Source organism: Culex quinquefasciatus, chromosome 3 (assembly GCF_015732765.1).
Source record: "Culex quinquefasciatus strain JHB chromosome 3, VPISU_Cqui_1.0_pri_paternal, whole genome shotgun sequence".
Lineage (NCBI taxonomy): Eukaryota > Metazoa > Arthropoda > Insecta > Diptera > Culicidae > Culex > Culex quinquefasciatus.
Window position 1 is genome coordinate 200,592,255 of NC_051863.1, and position 12,364 is coordinate 200,604,618.

General features: G+C 39.6%; 2 protein-coding genes across 2 annotated transcripts in view; one reads left to right on the forward strand and one right to left on the reverse strand.

The window, feature by feature from the left end:
• Window positions 1-12,364, reverse strand: part of LOC119770079 — a 78,884-nt gene that overhangs the window by 46,257 nt on the left and 20,263 nt on the right. The gene's annotated exons all lie outside the window — the stretch shown is intronic.
• The window catches only part of LOC6032846 (zinc finger MIZ domain-containing protein 2), a 73,947-nt gene that overhangs the window by 30,277 nt on the left and 31,306 nt on the right, over window positions 1-12,364 (forward strand). The gene's annotated exons all lie outside the window — the stretch shown is intronic.

Sequence of the window (12,364 nt, forward strand, 5' to 3'; positions counted from 1 at the left end):
AAACAGAGCTTTCAACAAAATTGATACATTTGCTGAAAATTGGATTCTTGCATGTTTTGACAGTATAAACCGCTCCGCCAAATATGAGCATGATCAGAGAAAGTCGATGTCAAATTTGTTCTGTTGTACAAACAGTTGGGGTGAAATGTCCCATATACATTCCAATCATGACTATTAAAAGTTCTTGCCAAAATTTCTCTTCTGACAATATTATATTTTTTGTTTTTAATTTCAATTAAAATGTGAGTGTCTAAAATAAAAATGTTTGTTTTTTAAGCTCTAAAAGTGTCTCGAATACCACTTTTCTCAAAAAATTAACCCTGAATTGCCACGTTCAAGAAAAAAAAAAAAAAAAGGTTTGCTCAGATGCTTTCTATAAATTTGGTCGTAGAAAGCGTAGATTGGGAGATAAAATTTTGGTGTCTTCGATAAAGTTGCTTGAATTGGCTAGCCCAACAACTTTCTAGAAGACAAACAAATTCCCAAAAATATTCATGAAAAGTTAGATTTTCAAAATCACCCTTATCGTGAACCATCCTAATTTTCAACCAAACCAAAAGTTGCTCCTTTTTATTTAAATCAACTCATCTGAAGACACCTAAGCTCTAAAACTTCACCATTTTTGGTGAAAAAAAGTTTTTCATACAGAAATTACTTTTTAAAATCGCTAATAACTTTTCAGGATCGAGTTTTACAGCTTTGTTCTATGTTCTACAAAGCTGTAGAGCATTAAATTTCCAAGGAAAATCTCACTTTTGAGAATATTTTGATGACAACAGCTCACCCTGCAGACAAAACCGTTAGAAAGTTGGATTTTTCATACATTTTTCGATTTTTCCCATACAAACTTCACCTTTGAGTATCAATGGGTAAATGTTGACCGATTTTGCTTATATTTGGCCCAGAGTCATAAAATAGCCCATGGAACAATATTCAACTTGTGGAGCGAAGTTTTGAAAAAAAGTCCCATATTCTGGGCACCCTACTGTGCACTGTTTTCATTCAAATGTTGAAACCGTGGTCTGTAATTTCAATTACGTCTCTAGACGGACTTCGATTCTGAAATTTCGCAAAAAAAAAAACATTTTCAACCAATTTTTGATCTATATAAGGCATAGGAAATCAGAACTCTCAAAATTTAAGGAAATTATAAAATTGGAAGTGTGACTTATTTTATGTTACTTTGCCAATGTTTTTAAAAATGTCATTTTTCTGGAGTCAGCTTTGGCTGAGATTCTTACTAAAATTCCCTCTATATTCTGTGAAAATAAGTATGCAATAATTTTTGTAGTATACCAGACTATGCCTCTAAGCATAATGGTGTCGTTCTGTAGAAGAAAACGTGACAAGCATATAACTGTAAAAACAAGAAAAAAAACTAAATAGGCAAAATTTAATTCAAGGAGGTGATACAGTAAATCAAATACTATCACAAACAAACATAAACTTAACGTGATAAATGCAAATTAAAATACTTAAAAATCAAACAAACAAAATATTAAGAAGACAAGAAGAATTTTTCGTAGCAACAAAAAATTGCTCAAAATGACCTCGTGAACACTGGAAAATATAATATTTTCGAAAAAAAATTTGGTGGTAGACCGTACACTGTTTTTGGTTTAGTAATCGATGATGATTTTATCTTCAAAATCAGAAACAATATTGTCAACTATGAATACTTTAGCAGAGAGGATTTTATGGATGATTTTAGAAACTTTTTTTAACCAATTCAACAGTGATGGTTTTACATAATATCAATCTTACTATTTGTAGATTTTATTCATGTTTAGTTTATTAAAATTTAGAAATTACGAACAGTTTACACAAGCATTTTTTCTAAATAAAAACTAAAAAGCATTCGAACAAATTGTCACGAAAAGGTATATTTTTTCATTTAAAAAAAATACTAACTTGAACATTAAATAACCTACTGATATTCCTCACTAGCAACCTTTCGGATCACAAAAGTTATTTTTCTCCACCCGCAAACAATCGGACCAAGTGTTACCATACCGGAACTCACGAAACTGTTTCACGCCTTCCGAAAACGCGTTTAAATGGGCAACCAGCAGCAGTACTATTTCCTTAACGTCCAACGGTGCTGCTCATAATAACCACTGCGCCCGTCCACTTCACATTCTTCCCCTACCTACCCCACCCCTATCAGTCGTCTCCAGTATGCATAGTGAAAATATTTAAATTTCTTCCTTTCACGCGGAACCCGGCAAGCGATATGACCGAAGTGACGAATGGTGGCGACGACAAACGATGAAGACCACAACGACAGCCAAGAAAAAGAAATCAATGACCTGGCTTTTGAAAGCATTCATCGATCATAAAGGCCTCCACAACCAGACTACCACTAGGCTTTGGGCTCACTCGCGTGAACCCCACATTTTGGGCTTCAATTTCCCCAGACTTCTGCTGGAAGTACTGTAACGGCTAGAGCTTGGTACAGAATGAATCCGTTCATTCGACTTATCTGCTGGGAACCTTTTCTCATAAATGGAGCAGAAAAAAACAGAACATTGCGTTTTAATTGTGAATTTATTCACGTGTTTTTTTTAACAAACAATACAATTAGGGAGAGGATGGGTTGAGGAAGGAAGTTTCAGGTGAGGTTGAGGGGAGGAGTTGGGAAGGTATTATCTAAACTTCAGCTGGATCGAGAGCATAGGGAGCGGCAAAATACTGCTGCCACTTATTTTTTAGTGTCTCGAACAATATTTTTGTCGAGACACGTAAATAGTGCAACCTATGCTCTGTTTCCATGACTGAAGTTCTAAGGTTTTTCTTTTTGAAAATGAGTTTCTTCACCACATCCCCCTGGTTGTTGTCGACTTCGGTTGTGATGGCCGTCATAACCTTTTCTAACTTAATACGCTGTGTTTGTAAAAAGGTCGAAACGGTTATGATGGCCGTGTTGTTCTCTAAGAACAGTTTTGCCGTTCCTGCGTAGCGGCGCATCTGCACACCTTCGTCCGCATCCGCAGGAAGGCCGTCTTCGTCAACGTCCAGGTCCATGACATCGACTAGCTCTAGTACCTTCGCCCAAGCCTCGCTGACCTCCTCTAATACTCTTCTTGCCCTCACCATCAGCTCATCTTGCTTCTCCTTTAGCTTGTCTTCGCTCTTCTGCAGGTATTGGGAAATGTTGAATTTCTCCACGAACTGATCCATAGCATCATGGTCTAAATTTCGCACGTGTTGTTTGAGCTCCAACACTTCTGCAATCTGCTGGTCAGTTTTCTTCTTGGCATCCGCGCAAGCCTTTTGATTGGCGAGTGCTTCACCAAAACAATCGGACAAGTTTCGCACCGCAATCTTCAACACCTCCACAGCAGCAGACAAGGCAGCCATTGTTCTGCAAGTTAAAAATAAATTTCATAAATTAATTAACATGTACTAGAAAATGTTACACTAACTTTTCGAAATTAAATTAAAAATACTGCAAAAAAAGTCGAATGTGAATGATTCAATTTACAGTGGACCAAGTTGTACCGCTCGAGTCAATTGAATTCAGAAGCAAGCAAAGCTTTGCAAGACCCGGCACAGAAAACTCGAGGAAACGAGACAAACAAAGAGTGTTAAATGAAGAAAATAGTAATAGTGCAATAAAAGAACTGCAAAAGCGGGCTTCCGTGAGGGAGGGGGGGGGGGGTAAACTTTTGCCCGCCGTTGGTTGGCAGTCCTGTCGGTGTTGATGATGATGACGGTGGTAAACGGAACGGGTTGGAAGGGTGGGGACGGATTTCAGACTCTCACACTGCCAACGTTGGTTAGCTGAGGGCGGCTCAACCATCAACCGTAGATTTGGCATTGGGTCTTCCCGGTGCATTTACTGTGCGTTTGGGTCGAGTATGTATAAATTCAATATTAATCGTGATGGATGGCTCTTCTCCACAGGTCAGATGTAGCGTGTGCGTTATTTGCGCATTCCAAGTTATTAACAATATTTAATAATAATTTTCTTATTTATTTTACTCAATCCTAGCAAAATTTTAAACATTTTCTTCTTTTTTTTCTTTCAAGTTCGACCATGTTTGATTATTTTATTTGAAAATTGTAAGATCAAATCAAATCAAATCCTTATATTACCGCCTAGTGTCAAATACCCATCGACCGTCTTAATTGTTGTAAATGTTCACACATTAGTTGCCATAATTTGAATCCACTTTTCAACCGTTCTAAAAACATAATTGCGTGAATGTGCGTAATATATTCGCTCGAAAACGGAATGGGGAAGACTCAAACAAAATTTGATTCGGCATTCTTATGCCAACTTTGCAAAGGGATACCGTGCACCAATACACCGGTGACGATGGTGATCCCTATCAGTGTCCTGGGTAAATCTGGAACGCAAACACACAGTTTTCTGCAAAACGGCTGTACTGTGGGATAAGTTGACCCTACCTTATTCGCAGCTAGCTGTTTTTGGATATGGGACATTTATGTGAACATGGACAGTGTAGTCGCTGTCGGGTACCCTGTTTACAATGTGGTTTGGAGTTCATAATTAAAAAGTTGAGAATTCATATCGTATGTTTGTTATTAATTGCACTGACCTACAAAATTGACAAAATTACTGCAGGCTCAACTCGAGGGGAAGCGTGAAATTTGGAGTCCTCAGAAACACGTGCATTTTAAATTTTTCAAAAATATTTAAGCTGGGCCGAATGGGTTTCTCCAAAGTTTGTATGGAGAATTAGGGTGGTTTGTCGCTGTTGCATGCAATCCAAAAATTGCATGCAATATGTGGGAGTAGGGAGCAGCACTAATTCTTCATACAAGTTTTGGAGAAAAACCATTCGGCTTAGACTAAATATTTGTGAATAATTCAAAATGCACGTGTTTCTGGGGAGCCCAAACTTCATGCTTCCCCTCGAGTTGAGCCTGCATAGAAATTTTGTTGGTCGTTGTTGTTGATGATGTTTAAGATAATAAATTAAAAATATTACATTTATTTTTAAGATTTTAAATAAATAAAAAGTCAGTAAGATTATGATTCAAAATCCGTACACTTAATGCAACATTTTTGTTTTGACTTGAAAAAATTAAACTTGTGTAAACAACACTCAGATGTTTCTTCAATGAAAATTTTTACAATTTCATGTAAAAACAATAAAAAAAATGTAATTTTTGCTTCAAATCCTTTAAGCTTTTATTTTCGTTTAATATAGAGATTTGATCAAATAAATACAACATTATTAATAACTGGCCATTGGTTTAATACAATTACGAAACCAAGAAATAATAAATGTTACAAGTATAATTTAAAACTGTACATACTTTTTCATGCAACTTTGTAGTCACCTTCAAATGATTTTTTCAATAGTTTGCAAATATATTGTTAAAAATTTCGAGCCGTTGTTAATTGTTGCATTCATGAGCGCAGCTAAAAATAAGTCAATACAAACATTTTCAAACTGAATAATTTAATATACCTTGGTATTCACAGGTTTTTAGTTCTCATTTTTTGGATAACTTGCAGTTACAAAATCAAATTGAAATTATTTTTTTTTTTAGAAAATAGATCTAATGATGCAGTTTTGACAACACAGTAAATAAAATCATGGTAATATGACATCTAGGAAGGAGTACTTTTGTTATGTCAGAAAAAATGTGTAATTTTACTTCAAAAAATGTGTAATTTTAACACTTTTCTGGTGTAATGTCACTTTTTCAATCTAAATTGAGGTAAAATTTAATTATTAAAGAGGTTCAACCTTTCAAAATTAAACCTTCCAAATTTACACAATTTTTAACTGTGAACTTATAAGTAAAATTAATTCATAATTAGAAGAGAAACAAGATGAGGTGGCCGGATTTTGAAGCGTCCGGGAATTCGAATCATGACGTTTTAGTACTCGGATCGGGCTCAACCAGAGGTTCTCTCGCCGAAATAACCAGACCCGTTTTTGCCATTTTTGGGTGACCTACGACGTTTCAAGAGTGTTCCGAAAAATTGCCATTTTCGACAATTTTCCAAAAACTATCTCAAAATTGTCCCACCATGCTCAATCTACACGAATAAATGGACAAACAATGGAAAACTTGTGGCTACATTGACCGCGCTCTTTTCGTCCTTCCCAATGGCTGGCCGCGAGGAGGGCCCAGTTGACAAGGATGACGATGGATTCCAATGTCGCTGTAGGCAGTCCTATTTCGCCATCATCGCATCGAATGACCAACGGTGGACACACGCTCGTTTAGTTGGGTGAAATAAAGAGGGGGGTTCTTGCACCCAGTCGGTGTTAGGGTGACTGCAATTCGTAAACGTTTTTTGTAAGCCTTCAGGCCCAGTATCTTTTCCCGTTAAAGACCACCCTAGCACATTTCTAGGAGCGTAGTTGGAGCAGCGAGTTTTGCCGCTTACATTTTTACGAGTTTTTGGCGAAAGGAACACAAAAAATGACTTAATCTGGACGCCCCACAAAAGGAGGGGAGAGTATTGCTTTATGACATTGCTACCCGGTTGACCAGGCCCGGATGGGGTTGGGACCTAAGTGGGGTGAAGCTTATGACGCTAGTCATCTCATGGGTAGCAGCAGCAGCTTCGAGAAGGTCGTGACGAGAATAACTTTTGCCGTTACTGCTAGTCTCGCCCCATTCCGGAAAAGGAAGAAAATTTACTGCTTGATTTAGGACGAGGCGAGAATAATTATTGGCGTTTGTGTGTGCCGACTTGAGGTTTGAGTTCGAGGAACGCATAGTGTATTAGATAATGTTTCCAATCATGGCCAAACACAATTTATCTTACTTTTTGTCAGTAACACGCCACAAAAAAAATCCCAATCTGAAAGAGAATGTCAGCAAACATTTCCACTCATCCATTTACTGACCTTTGCAAAGTTTCCATCGACCCAGCCAATAAAGAACCGGAAGCTTACAAAAAAGAGACACACTCACGTCAAACTTACTTTGAACCGAGCGACGACGATTATATAAGGAGCAAAATTTCCCACCAAAATTCCCTCCCCCCATCAGCTGCCTCATTTTGCGATAGCCTACGGGCCGGAAAAAGGTCAAAAGCATAGGAAATGCTAAGCCAAGCCTGAGGACAGAATATTAACAACAACCAAGAGAAAGAAAAAAAAATGAAACACGCACTCGAGCGAAAAGCCTTCAGAAAAGAAAAATCGTCAAAGAATAATATTATAAAACATTCGCACACGCCCCAAAAACGCCACTGGTTTTCCACGAAGGCAAAATTTTTCCCGCTGAAAACGAGAATAAAGATCACGACAAAAAAAGCGTTACCAAAAGTTGCTCTCCATTAAATCCTTCCTCGTTTCAAGATCCCGTCACCCACCCACCCCCACCCCAGGGACCAAACTTTGGCAACATTCCTCCGAAGGAGGCTCTTTCGCAGAAGGAAAACCACCCCCCTCACTCCCGTGCCCCAAGTCGCATCTCGCATCATGGTGGGCGGTTGTGGGTGGGTGGGATCGACAATTTTCATCGTCTTGGTCCCGCAGCCAAATGGGAAAGCGTGACATACCGTGTCACGAACTCTCCGGAATAGACCCGGCCGAAATGAGAGGGGACGGTAAGTGACGGAGGAGGGGGGAAAGGAATAAATAAGGAAAATAATATAAAAAGATTTGCCTTCCTGATAGCACCACTCTGCTGGTGGTGTTGCTTCTACCGCTTCCTTCGTTGGTTGATGGGGCGAGAAAGGTCTCTCAACGGCGCAAAAAGGACCTGCCAGGGTTGTAGTCAACTGTCAGCTGAAGGTTTTTTTCTGGTTAAAAATTAATTTTAAACATGAAAACAATTCAACGCAGCTCAGAAATTGTTTAGGTGACAGAATTGAATTAAGTTAGTAACCGGGAATTACTAAAAGGTCAAACTGTGGTTTTGGCCCTTGTTGAATTAAATCGAAAAATAAAACCAACCTCATAAAAATCTTCTTATAGACTTATGGGAGATACTTAGCACGGCAATGAACAAAAAATATTTCAGTCGATTGGAATGTATTTAAAAAGACCAATTTTACTGAATAAAAAAACAAAAAAAAATCAACCGTTATTATAATTGACTATTATTACTATAATATCTGAAGAACTGTTTAAATGTAATCAAATCAATGTTAGAATCATTTCATCAAATAATTTCAAAACAATTATCGCAATCAACACAAAACCAACCCTGCCTACCCAAAGAAAAGCTTTTCCATTTTTCCGCGCAAGGATATTCTTTCGTCTTTTTGTGCTAGTTGTTTTTGTTCTTTTTTTCTTTCGCCGGCAAGCATCGACTTTCCTCACGCCGGTAGCGAACTTTCTTTTTCCCTCCTGGAAGATCCGCTTCTTCCCGGAGGCCAAAAACTCAGCTTCAATATTGCCACTTTTCTCATGATTTTCCTCACGTCTTTCGAATACGCACATTGCCTTGGCAAAATCCAAGGAGCAACACAAAAAAAATGTGCTAAAATCGTGCCTCGCTGAAAGGTGGTACACCAAGAAGTGAAGGAGGAAGAAACATGTTTCGAAACAAATAAAAAAAAGCACGGGAAAAACTTTTCGCCTCTCCTCTTTTCTTCTTATAAAATATTAATTTTAATTTATCTGATAGCTGGTGCTTTGCACTCAACTCTTGGAGCGGAAGATTCGCCCAAGATCGGTTGCGAAGTTTTTCCACCCTCGCTGCCATAACCAACCCTCAAGGCAGACCGGAAAAACGGCATAAGGTTCCGTTCCGTTCTAGACCACCCTTCGTCAAACAAAGGAAAAGAGCGAGTTCTGGTCACGAGGCTTGCGTGGGGGGAAAAGTTGCCACTCAGAGAAGAGGTCTCAAAGACCGAAATGATAATGAGAAAAATGTGGCGAAATGTTGCAAAAAGGCCGATCTCACGCGGCTCTCCACCCCGCAGAAGAGCGCGCACACAAAAGAGGCGCTCGCCGCGGAAAGATTTGCTCAATAGAAAGTTTTAAATTAGGGTTCAGATTTCTCAATCACGTGGTTATTAAGATTTTTTTTTTGCTTCATCTTTTCTGTCCCATTGTGGGGTGATTTTTGATGGCGCGCTCTGCCAGGAGAAGGGGAGGAAATAATTAATTTGGTATGAGCGGTAGAATAATTTAATGGTGATCATAATTAGGTCCTGCTTTATAAAAGGATCAATTTTTTGGTGTTTGTTTTCTTTTTTAGCATTCTTGGGACTGGTTGTCATCAAATTTAAATTAAAGATAAAAGTTGGTTTTGCTTGGACATTCTTCATGTTGTTTCACCATAATATCTAGCTTACTTTTTCTGAAGGTCATATGTGCACACAGTAAAAAATAGGTGTAGGAGTTGTCTCTCTGGGTCCTGTCTAGGTGGAGTCACTGGTAGGCAATTGGACTCACAATCCAAAGGAGGTTTGCAATTGCTTCAACAATCAAGCCTTCGGACACCTAGTTTCGAGTAGGAATCTCGTTATCGAGAACGCAAAGGCAATGCTGCAGAGTGAACAATTTTTTTTTAATTTTGGAAGGTTTGGTAAAATTACACATTTTCCTGACATAAAAGATGTACCTCTTCCCAGATGTAATATTACCATGATTTTTTTTAATGTGCATAGAAAGAACCAGAAAAATACCCAACGAGCCAAAACGGAAAAATTGCGGGTTTCTTCGGTCCTCAAAGTGAAATCCTTTTTTCCGAACGCCTCCTTGGATTCCGGTCCACTTGGCAGTTTTTTGTGACTTCAATGGACTCGTTTCCACTGCTCCTCCGTCACAGCCCATCGATGCTATGAAAAAGGTAGGAAATTTTCCGATTAGGATCCAACTTTGAAGCAAACCCGTAACTGGCCTAGACGGCGGGGCGTTTGCAGGGGAGGCCGGGGGTGAAAAATACAGAAAAAGGTCAATTTTTCCTTCCGCCCATCGCCGAAAGGCCCACAATGTGTATTGTAGTGGGATTTTGCTGAGGCGAGGGATAAAATCAATAAACACATAAAGCGAACAACAATAGATCTGCGTCTACGGCTCCGGACTTTACCTCGGGAAACCCTCGCCAATCTCGACATTGGGTGGATTTAGATTCCGAGAAGACACCAAACCGAATCGAGAAGAAAAGCGCAAATCTGACTGAAACCCACTGAGTGGAGATATTTTTCCACCACTGTCCGTGGGGTGGGAGGAAGATCGGTGAAGAGGGGGATTTTCCCATTTGCCTTCTTATGTATTGCTGTTTTTGCAGCATCCTTTTCCCCGCTACCTCCTCCTCCCACGCGCGCCACGGTCTCTTCAAGAAACCAACGGAAACTTTTCCCACTTTATTTGCCTCATCCTTCAAAGGACGGTTGGCTCCTTTCTTCTTCGAAGTCGTCCTCGGTGCCTTCCTCTACTCCACTGTGCGAGTCTTGTTCGACACACACGTTTATGGTTTGATTATATCACCATTTTTCTGTGCCGTCCCGACGAGCACTTCCTACTCCGGAATATAGGGATCAATCCCATCGGGAGCACAAGAGGAAAATTTCACCCCGAGCCAGAGAAAAACCAAATTCTGCGTCTCACTTTTCACCACCACTTGCCTTGGGACGGTTCCTGTGGGCATGTGTTTGTGTGTGTGTGTGTTTGAGCTCTTTCTCATCCCTCCTCGGTGGTACAAAAGTTAAGCGAGGAAATAAATTTTTGGCCCATTATTATGATTATTTAATGTTCTGACTTTCACACAAAACGATGGAGAGTAGCTATTTGCTCCGGGTGAACTTGGAGCTGTAGGGATATTTTTATCATGACAACTTTGTTGTGGCAAGCTAGGAAGACTTTTCAGGGAGAGGAATTTTCAACTTTGTAGTACCCGAGTATCACGTTTCACTGAGCGCCGTTATGGTACTTTATGCGGCTACATCACAGTGTTTCTCGGCAAAATTATATGGCCATTTTTTTAACAAAGTTTAAATCTCTTGGTAGTGTTCGCAGAGTCTGCTACTAAATGTTCTAATTTGCATATGTTCCAGATGCTAGTTTTAACTCTATTTACTAATCCTAGAAAAATTCAAAGAATACCTTCCAGGTAATGATATTCATAAAAAACAGATCTTCCCTGTTTTGGTAAGGTTTTCAAACCACTTTTCAAAATTAATTTGAAACTAACTTTAGTATCTCCTGCGTATTGAAAGATCTTTGGTAATATCTTGCTGATTCAATATGCATACGTAAAGGTGGATCCAAAAGGTTTACTAATGACGTGAATTGTAAAATTTCTTTAGTGAGGATGGCGAATCGAATCCTCACATCAATTTCATTTTATCTGCCTGTTTCATTTTAATAATACTCTAGTTCTTTTCAAAATGTTAATCATATAAACGATCTTTTGATGTAGAGACACAGTATTTATCGGAAAATATGCCCAAGCATACGGATCCCGCCGTAAAAGACAAACACACTTGGAAGGCACCCGAGCAACATGTTCAGCCAAGTGACACTAACCGACCATCGACCAACGAGGCCAAATGGCACCAGCCAGCAATAAAACATATACATTTACTGCAACCAACTCCCAGTGTTGTCGAGCAATGATGGAGAAGAGATCGGGGTGGTCAGGTCACACACACACATACTCGCCCAAGGAAGGATAATAAATTTTCCTTCACTTCCTGTTGTATTATTCAAACCGTTTCAGCTTCTGTCCCCAACTCCCATATCTTGGCCCCCTGAAAATTGCTTTTCCAGAAGAAAGGGATTGAAAGGACTCTGGGTATGTCGTACCAACATGATTTTTTACTCTTTTCGGGATATTGTCGAGCTACAAGGACAATCCCGAATAGGATACCTTTCGATAGAGGAGTGAACCCTTGCGATTAATTTTATTTACCCTTCCCCAACCTACACTTGACACCTCAGCCACCACTTAGTGGCCACTCTGTCACCGGTCTCGCTGAACCACGACCTGGTCGATTCGCCTCATTTCAATTCCCAAACGTACTAGCTGTTTTGTTCCCTTCGTACCCACCATCATCAACCATCAACAGTCTCGGGTGCACTCGCAACACAACCCACTGTATATAATGCCATTTTTCCACGTTTTTCTGCTCTCCTCTCCCCACCACCCACTTTACATATTTACCAAAACGATAACTGAATCCGCATCTGACCTTTTTCTGCCTTTTTCTGTCGTCGTCGTCGTCGTCGTCCCAGACACCACATCTGCATCCCACTCCCATGCCTGCGTGACCCCATTCCTCCGCGTTCACAAAGTCCTTGTTTTCCCACCATTCGTTTTTTTTTTCGATTTAATTTTTCCTCGACTTTCCACGCGAGGATCGCAAAAGTTTTTCCCCACCATCCTTGAAGTGCTCACCCCCTGACCAGCCGACTGCTAGAGCTATAAACTTGTTCGCTTTTCGAGTTTGGTGGGGCTTTCGTTTTTT